The following is an 8,485-nucleotide window of genomic DNA, read 5'->3' as shown; positions in this document are numbered from 1 at the left end:
AGGAATGCTGCAGGGGAAAATGAGGTGGGCAGAGGGCAAGGGCACTGCCTGACTGCCTCAGTCACCCAACCCCCCAGCTACTGCTTTCTCTGCTATAGCAGTAGGGGTGGGGCACACATTCAAGGCAACACTCTGATACTTAGATTAGATACCTGAGAAATCAACAAATGTATACATTTTCCATATATATAATCTAATTATTGGAGGATTATCTTGAATTAAGGGTCATTTTATATTTGAGTAAATAAGTAATGTAAGTGTTAAATGCAAGTTCTCTATGTGTTAAGGTGAAGACCGCCACAGTGCTTTCTCCGGTGGTGCCTCCTCGCACACAAGAGGGACTCTCCACAGACATCCAAAGAATTATCTCAATATTGTTCTTCAAATCCTTCCTTCCCGTTACTCTATTTTCTACCACAAACACAACAGCAAAACAAAACAAACCACTTGATAAAGTGTAGGCTGCTGATGTACTATGACTACTATCTATCATGCTGACCAGTATTGTTTCACTGTTTCCTCTTACGCCCCCACCTGTCTGCATTCATCTGTCTTCATTTGTCTCTAGGGCATGAACGATCTTTTTGTTCTGTGTTTTTATGGGACCAATCACAACAGGGTCCTGGTCTCTGACTTGGAATTCTAGATTCTATGGTAATACAAATCAAATAAATGAACAGTAAAGAACAGCAGCGATAATAATAATATGGAGATTGGGAGTATGGAAGAGGAGAGCAATGTTAAAAACGAGTTGATCTGTCTACAATTTGCTGAGAAGCAGTATATTGCCACAGACAGAGAACTAAGTATACAAACAGTTTATGCAACTTTAACCAAAGAAATATACCCATCACTGACTATGAGAACTTTTCTCCTCTACTGATCTGACTCTCATCTAAGCATGCTGAATTCAATAGGAAGATGCCCATTAACTTCAGTGCATTTTTAATCAGGATTCTGATATGGATTAGAATCTGAGACACCATTTCTGTAGCCCATAACCAACCTCCTGAATCATCCAGTACTGTTACAATCTCCATTATATACTATGCTTTCAGCCTGTTTAATTTTTAATTAGGATATGCATAATATATGCAAATAAACATATATTTAAAATGAACTTTTCAGTGTCAAAGCCTCACTATCTTTGGCAAAATCTATTTCCTTAGCAGTGTGCCACCTCATCAAATTATTCACCCATTAGGCTGAGGAAATACAGGTTTAAATCCATATTCTACCTAATTCAGAGCAAGAATTCCAACCTGTATCTCCTACAGTCCAGGATATGCCCTCATCATCAGGACTTTCTCAGAAGATTAGACCTGTACACGGGGTGGCTTGAATATGCTCAGTGATCAGAAAGATCAGGCTCTACTAATAAGGAAGGAAACAGTAAGAGTCCTATCAGAGAGTTCAAAACCTCTATGGTCAGTATTCTGAATTGTTGGAATTAGAGGTAATGGGGTTTTTTGTTTGCTTTTATTTTGTTAAAGCTACTTGATAGTTTATAGTAGGATTTGCTGATGATAACCTAACATTGAAAAGCATATTTATCAAATAAATGCCTCACATTTTAATAAATAAAGCTACAAACAACTTGCTTTAAATGAAAAATGCTTGACCATGGGGCTCTCTCCTATGTAGGGCAGCAGTCATCTCACTGAGACACATATGCACCAGCTCTTTCTTTTTTTTCTCAAGGTCCCACCTACCTCTGCCCTCTTGAAGGACTAACTTCAAAAGAAGTGCTGAAGAAAAGGTGGGTTAGTGTCTAACCTGTAAGCTAGCAGTTAGTGTAGTGTGCTGTGAAAAGTTGAAAGCTTAAAAACCATCTGGATGAGAAGTGAAAAAACACTCTACCAGTGGTATTTTCTTTCTGTGAGCCAATTGTAAATTTTCATAGATGTAGCTATGATCCATATCCATAGTCCTTTCTTTTCTCCCTTTTCACTTCCCCCACTGAGCCTTCTCTTAAGAATGACACACCCTCCTAATGAAAGCCCATATAAAATATGCAGTGTATCCATTTAAAATAATTAATATGGAATGTAGCATGACATCCCCTTCCAATCTACATGAGAAAAAGGATGAGTTGGACTTTAGCTTCAGATAGCAGCGTGATCAATGCTGCTAGATTGCTAAACCACTCTTTGTCTGATAGTCAGGACCAGGATCACAATTAGTTGACCTTGTGCCAAACCCTGACAAGACAGTCACGCAGCTTTCATTCTCCAAATGAGAACTCTCCTGGGAGTGATTTAACCAATGTTGTTATCAAGTTTTTTTACAATTTTTACTCTGGGAGAAAAAGCCTAAACATATGTACACTCAGGGTTTCTCCTAGGACAGCAGCAATGCTCCTAGGAGAAACTAAATGTCTATACGAAGCCATGGTCGCCAATGTGTCATCCAGCTCAAGACATGGTAAGAGTTTCTAATGAATAAAAAAGCCACTAGGACCTTGCTGATGTGCCTGTTCTTTTCTATTAATAAAAGTGTGTAAAACATACATTCCAATAGGAGTTTGTTTAGCAAATGAGTAAATTCCCTTAAAAGTTGATCTCAGGAGGAATATTTCACTTTAAGGCAAAACTAAACAAATACCTGTTATTAGGCTACAGTAAAGTGCATACTTTTATATTCTTGGCTATCAATCTTAAACATTGCTTAGAAAAATATGACGAAACTTATAAAGAAATAAAATAGAAGGGAAAAGACTGAAACTCACATAGTAGAATTGTTCTCATGAATTCCACATTTACAGCTATGTATCATATTGACATCTTATGTACTCAAATATTCCAGTACATAGTGATATTAAATCTCAGTGGAGATAGCACTCTATCAAACCTTTGGTGCAAGACTAATAATAAAACAAAATTCACTGTATTTTCAGCTATTATGTCATTTAAAAATGCTAACAAATTTTCTAGAACCATTTGTAAATTAAGAACAGGTATTGGAAGGGTTTTTTTTTCAGTAGGGTGGTTTCATTTTTTCCCCCCTGCGCCTACCTCATTTTCTCTACTTTTCTAAAGTTGACTGTTGAAGTTTTAATTAGTCTTTTATGGAAATTTCTTTTCTATTTTTCACTATGACACCTTTTCTTTCTCTTTAGCTCTCTAGTAGTGCTCATTTTAAAAATTATTTTCCAACTTGAGAGATATTGTTTCTTGAATTCAATGTCTCTCAACTTCTTAATTTTCTATTATGGAAATATATATTTGGGAAACTTGAGGGAGCTTTTATTCATTCCTTTTAAGAAAAAAAACTATTTAGACTATATAGTCTTTACTTCAATAGTACTTAATCTACCCTAAAGTTTTAAAAATGTTATTTTGTGCCCCCTTTCCATATGTTAATAGAAACAAATGTTGTTGATGGTATTTTGTCACATGTATAACTGTTGTGTGTTCTCATTTCTTTATAACACCAATAATGACATATTTCTCATATACAATATTCAGCTTTTCTACCAAAATAATCCCCCAAAAATGAGGTGCATGTATTAAGTGAGGAAGCTGTTGGTATTTTTCGTGGAAAGTAAAACACACCTGGAGACACTTCACATGCCGTGCAGATGACGAGATGAGTGCTGCTTGCTTGGTTCAGCTAATTGACGGGGCACCCTGTATTAACCCTTTCACAGCAACAGCTTTTAGTTGAAGTGTGTGCCTGAAGCAGCAAATTCATAGAAAGCCAAAGTAGGGGGGTACTAACGGGCCTTAGCCCCCACAAATGCATGGCAGCGGTTGGGCTGCAAGGCAGCCCGACCAAGGGCTTCTGGCGGCTGCAGCAGGGGTGTGGAGAGAGTGGAGCTGGGGCTGCGGCTAAGGGAGGGGCAGGACCTGCACAGACAGTGGGCATGGGATTGAACCACGAGCAGCTCATCCAGGAGGCACAGCTCCTGCTGCTCCCTGGGAGGAACGGGGAGGATGTGTGCCCTCAGATTTGTGTGGGGCAGGGTGGGCTGTCACTGCAGGCTGGGGCTAGGGCCAGGGTTGGACTAGGCTCTCTCTCTGGGGATGACTTGGAGTGGGACAGGGCAGGGGCAGGAGTCCCAGGGGCTCTGTCCCCCCTGGCCCAGCAGCACAGCTCATGCTGGCCCTGCACCAGCCCCCGGCCCCCCAGGCAGTGCGGACCTGGGGCAGTGTGGGGAGGCAGCTGGGGCCAGTGTGGGGCTGGGGAGCAGTGGATTTGCAGTGGGCACCAGTGCCAGGCAGCGACCCCGGGCTCAGGGGAAGGGATGGGCACAGCAGGCCCCTGCCCCAATCCTGGTCCAGACTCGGCTTCTCTCCCTCCTGATCCCTGCCTGGTCCCAGCACCACTCCCTCCATCCCAACAGCCCTTTCTCCTACCCCCCCCACCCCATCCCCCACAGACTTTTCTGCCAGGGGGCACACACAGCCCCTCCACTTTGTTTTTCTTCCTCCACCTATGACAAGTGAGTTGCTGGTAGTATCTTGATGAGGTTTGTGATGCAGAAACAACACTTTATTTATATGAATGTATATAAAGACTACTTCCAGTAAACAGCTAATGGTCTTTCTATTGCCCCTGCAAGGATCTAGTCCTAACTTTGTGAGACATAGGGTGCATCTACACGTGCCCATATGACGACATTGCTAATGCACCATGCTTTAGTACTTCCAAAAGCAAGTACTTCTAAAAGGAATTACTAAAGCACAGCTCAGTAGCAGCTTGTACTGCACCATAAGCTGGGCACTTGGTTATTTTGAGCTGCTACTTTGCCGTAGCAGCATGCTATAACAAGAACGCGCACCACTACAGCGAAGTAGCTGCTGGTCACATGTAGACACATCTGGTCGCTATGTTGCCATAGCTCATCACTACAGCAATGTAGCATCATGTATAAATCCACGCATGAAGTTCTCCTAGAAACATATGGTGTCCAGGAAGTGTGGCAGCCTAGCAGAGAGTCTGGACAAGGCAGCAGACAAAAGGAACTTCCTAGTGGAGAAGAATTGTTTTTCTGGCTTCCAGAAAAAGGTGTGTTTTATTTGGAGGTGCGGTATATGCAATATATGTATATTAAATGTTTAAGCATAAATTAATATATACATATAAATATATGAGTTGGTCTCCTAAAACAGAGAAAAATGATCATAACTGGCCGCACAAGTACATACGACAAATTTCAAGAACTCAATGGTAGCTGAAAAATAAATTAGCTATGAATTTCAATGTTCAAAGGATACAACCAGTTACAGAAATATTCACTCTAACATATGCAACTCTTCACAGAAGAAATATCTGATTAGATTTAGCCTTAGAAGTGCTAAAAAATGTAAATTTCTAATTTAAGTCAAATTATCATGGTACACAATCACACAGTAATAATTTTCTACCAAAAACATTCTCCTGTAGATGTTCCTAAGGGTAAAAATGGCAAAACTCAAAGAGATTTTTTTGGTATTAATAGGATGATCATTTGTAAAGTTTGCAACTGTTGTTAAAGCATGCAACAAAGCTTGCTAACAAGAAGCAAGGCTTTAAAAGTGTGTTTTATCATGTGGACAAGAAATTTCTTTGAAAATGATTCAATATCTGCCAGCCTTCTGGCTTAATTTCAGGACTGGCAGTATCATAAAATAAAGAAAATGGTCTGTGCATTTAGTTGTACATCACACTGCATCAGTTCACTTCCAACATCAAAATAATTGTGAGGAGACTGTGTTTACAAGCTCTCTAAAATTTCAGAACTTTGGTCCTTGATATAATTTGATTCTCTTATGTTCCTCTTAATCATTAAAAAGTACACTGCTGGTTGTTGCTGTTTGGTTTGTTTGTTTTTTTTACATTGTGACAAAAAGTTCTATGCTTTAGAAAATCCAAAATAAGAGTGTCCATCATATGTGGGCAAAGGAAGAAAATGAAAGTGTGATCACAATCCGATCTTGAAGAGCTTTCGGGAATGTTAGACAAGATCTTGTTGAGAAACAGATTGCCAAACACCATACAAACTATTGTGCTACATGAAAAAATTAAGTAAAATAAAAAAATGAGATAAGTGTATAATGTAGTTTAATGTCTCATTTGGCATATAGTCAAGATTGAAACACGAGTTAAAACAGGGGTGGGCAAAATACAGCCTGTGGGATGGATCCTGCCACCAATTGATTGTATCTGGCTCATAGCTACACCATGGCACTCTGCATGGAGCCAAGCCCTGCTTGCTTTCACCCAGGACAGCCCATGCTGCACTCCCACCTGCACCCACTGTGCACCCATTGACAGCACCACCCTGGCCCTAGCTCAGGCCAGCATGCATAACTTTCTGTGGGAACTGCTCCCATTGCTGCTGCAGCAACCTGGGTACCGCTTGCCCCCCCTCCCACCTCTTCCAGCAGCTCCTCCTCCTTCTTCTCTGGCTTCACTGCTTTAGGCGAAGAGGAGGCTGCAGCTGGGTGGCTCTTGCCCCAGCATGCGGGGCTCCAGCTGCAGCCCCCAACTGCCTCCACCCACTCCACTCACACAGTGCAATAAGAAGCTACCCATAGGTGGCTAAGTGGGTGGAAAACAGCTAGAGCAGCACAGCAGGGGCAGGAGGAGGAAGTGCTGGAGGCAGGAAGAGCTGAGCAGCCTCAGGAAGTTGTGTGCTTTTGCCGGGACCAGGGCTGGGGCTGGGCAGGGTGGCAGAGAGATGCAGTTGAAGACTGCGGGGTAAATGCAAGCAGGAGTGTGGCATGGGCTGCCCCAGATGGGAGCAGACAAGGCTCAACCCCATATGAAGCACCACAGGGGCAGCTGTAGGCCAGATGTGGGGGGCAGAACACACCTGCACCTGCACCACACCACCTAGGCCGTATCCACTCCTAGCCCTCCCCACACCCTGCCACACACCTACCCCATGTCCCCCCCACACACATCCACCCCCCAACCCACCACACATCCTACATCACCCACACACCCTAAACAGACACAGCCTCTACCAACACACCCTTCCCACTCCTCCACCCCGCATAAACCTCTCATACCCACAAACCCACCCCCACATATCAACCCCACACACATAACTGCCCCACCCCTTCACATACAACGCACAAGAGTAAGACTTTATTTTGAGTTATTATGTAATCATCTCTATATACACTACTCAAAAAAGCATAAATCAGGACAAAATATTTTTTGAACTAAAATTAAAATATGTTACATTAGATGTCTGACTTTTAGTATATGATTTGCTTTTTATCTATACTTTGTTACAATAATATCTCCTGAAATATTTGTGTGTGCAGCCACTGACAGCTCACCCAAACTCATTGTGTCCCACCAACCAAAATAATTGCCCACCCCTGAGTTAGAATGAGCCAGTAGACCCTCAGCTCATGAGCGATTGCTGCTGCCTTAGTTGGGGGGGGGGGGCATGTGCCCCACCTCCACCCAGTCCCGCTGAATGGGGGCAGGGGATCTCCCGAGGGCAATTCTGCAGACGGGGGGGCGGGGTCCCCCAGGTGATCCCACAATGGCCGATTGCTGCAGTCAATCACTGTACTGCAGTCTGCCCCCCCGCCCATCGCCTAAGCGGTGTGTGTGGCTGGTCAGGGGGTGAACCGGCACTCTCAGGGGGTGCACGTGCACCCCCGTGCACCCACTATGCATCGCCACTGCCTCATCCCATAGCAATTTGAAATTCTGGTGTTATGTTGGGGAGCATCCAGAATGGCTGGCAAAAGTAATATCAGTTTTCAGAATCAAGAAATATATCCCACCAGCAATCACTAAGATTTTCAATTCATGGATCATGATTATTAACTACATTAAAAATTCTTTCACCTTGTTTTTTGCTCTCCATCTAGTCTGGTTCAAAGCTAAATGCCACCATTACTGTCCTTGAATGCATGAAGTAACAGGAATGAAAAGTAGATGTTAAAAAGCCTGGGGGCTAAGACACACACCTGTTTCACCCTGTTGTTGATGTCAAAGGCATTTGATTCTTGGTTCTGAGAGGTTTCCTGTTTGCAGATGATGTGACCTTGGTTGCCCACAGTGAATCTTCCCTGCAAAAATCTCTTGGGCAGATTTTCTGTGTCATGCAAGAGCTTCAGGTTGGCAATTAGTCTCAGCAATACTGTAATTATCAAGGATCCTGATTTTCTCTGAAAAATAAAATCCCTAATTTTTGGATTATAAAAAGTAACCCAATTTTTTCATGATTAAAATAAAACATCAGTAATATATATAAATAGTGATGTTTCATTTTAATCACAGAAAAATGTGGACTTTGGGGTACTTGTTTAAATATGAAAATTGGGGATTTTTTTTAAATAAGAAAAAAACAGGATCCCTAGTGATTATGTATCAAGGGGTGGTAGATCCAATACCTGACATCACTCTGGAGGATAAATTTCTTGCTGTCATTGACATTTTTTGCTACTTGGGTTCTATGATCAGCAGGCATCTTGACCTTCACAGGAATCTTGACCTTCAGAGTGAACTTACTAACAGAATCAAAAAAGCAGCT

General features: G+C 42.3%; 1 long non-coding RNA gene across 2 annotated transcripts in view; it reads left to right on the top strand.

Annotated features, from left to right (window-relative positions):
* Positions 1-528, top strand: part of LOC102367774 — a 12,736-nt gene extending 12,208 nt beyond the window's left edge. For both annotated transcript variants that reach the window (XR_323856.2, XR_323855.1), the window contains exon 3: positions 288-528. This is a non-coding gene — a long non-coding RNA (uncharacterized LOC102367774). The remainder of the gene's footprint in view (positions 1-287) is intronic.
* The last annotated feature ends 7,957 nt before the right edge of the window (positions 529-8,485 follow it).

The sequence above is a fragment of the Alligator sinensis genome, unplaced genomic scaffold (genome assembly GCF_000455745.1).
Source record: "Alligator sinensis unplaced genomic scaffold, ASM45574v1 scaffold33_1, whole genome shotgun sequence".
Lineage (NCBI taxonomy): Eukaryota > Metazoa > Chordata > Crocodylia > Alligatoridae > Alligator > Alligator sinensis.
Note: the sequence above shows the minus strand (reverse complement) of the source record. Positions and strands in the feature narration are given on the sequence as shown.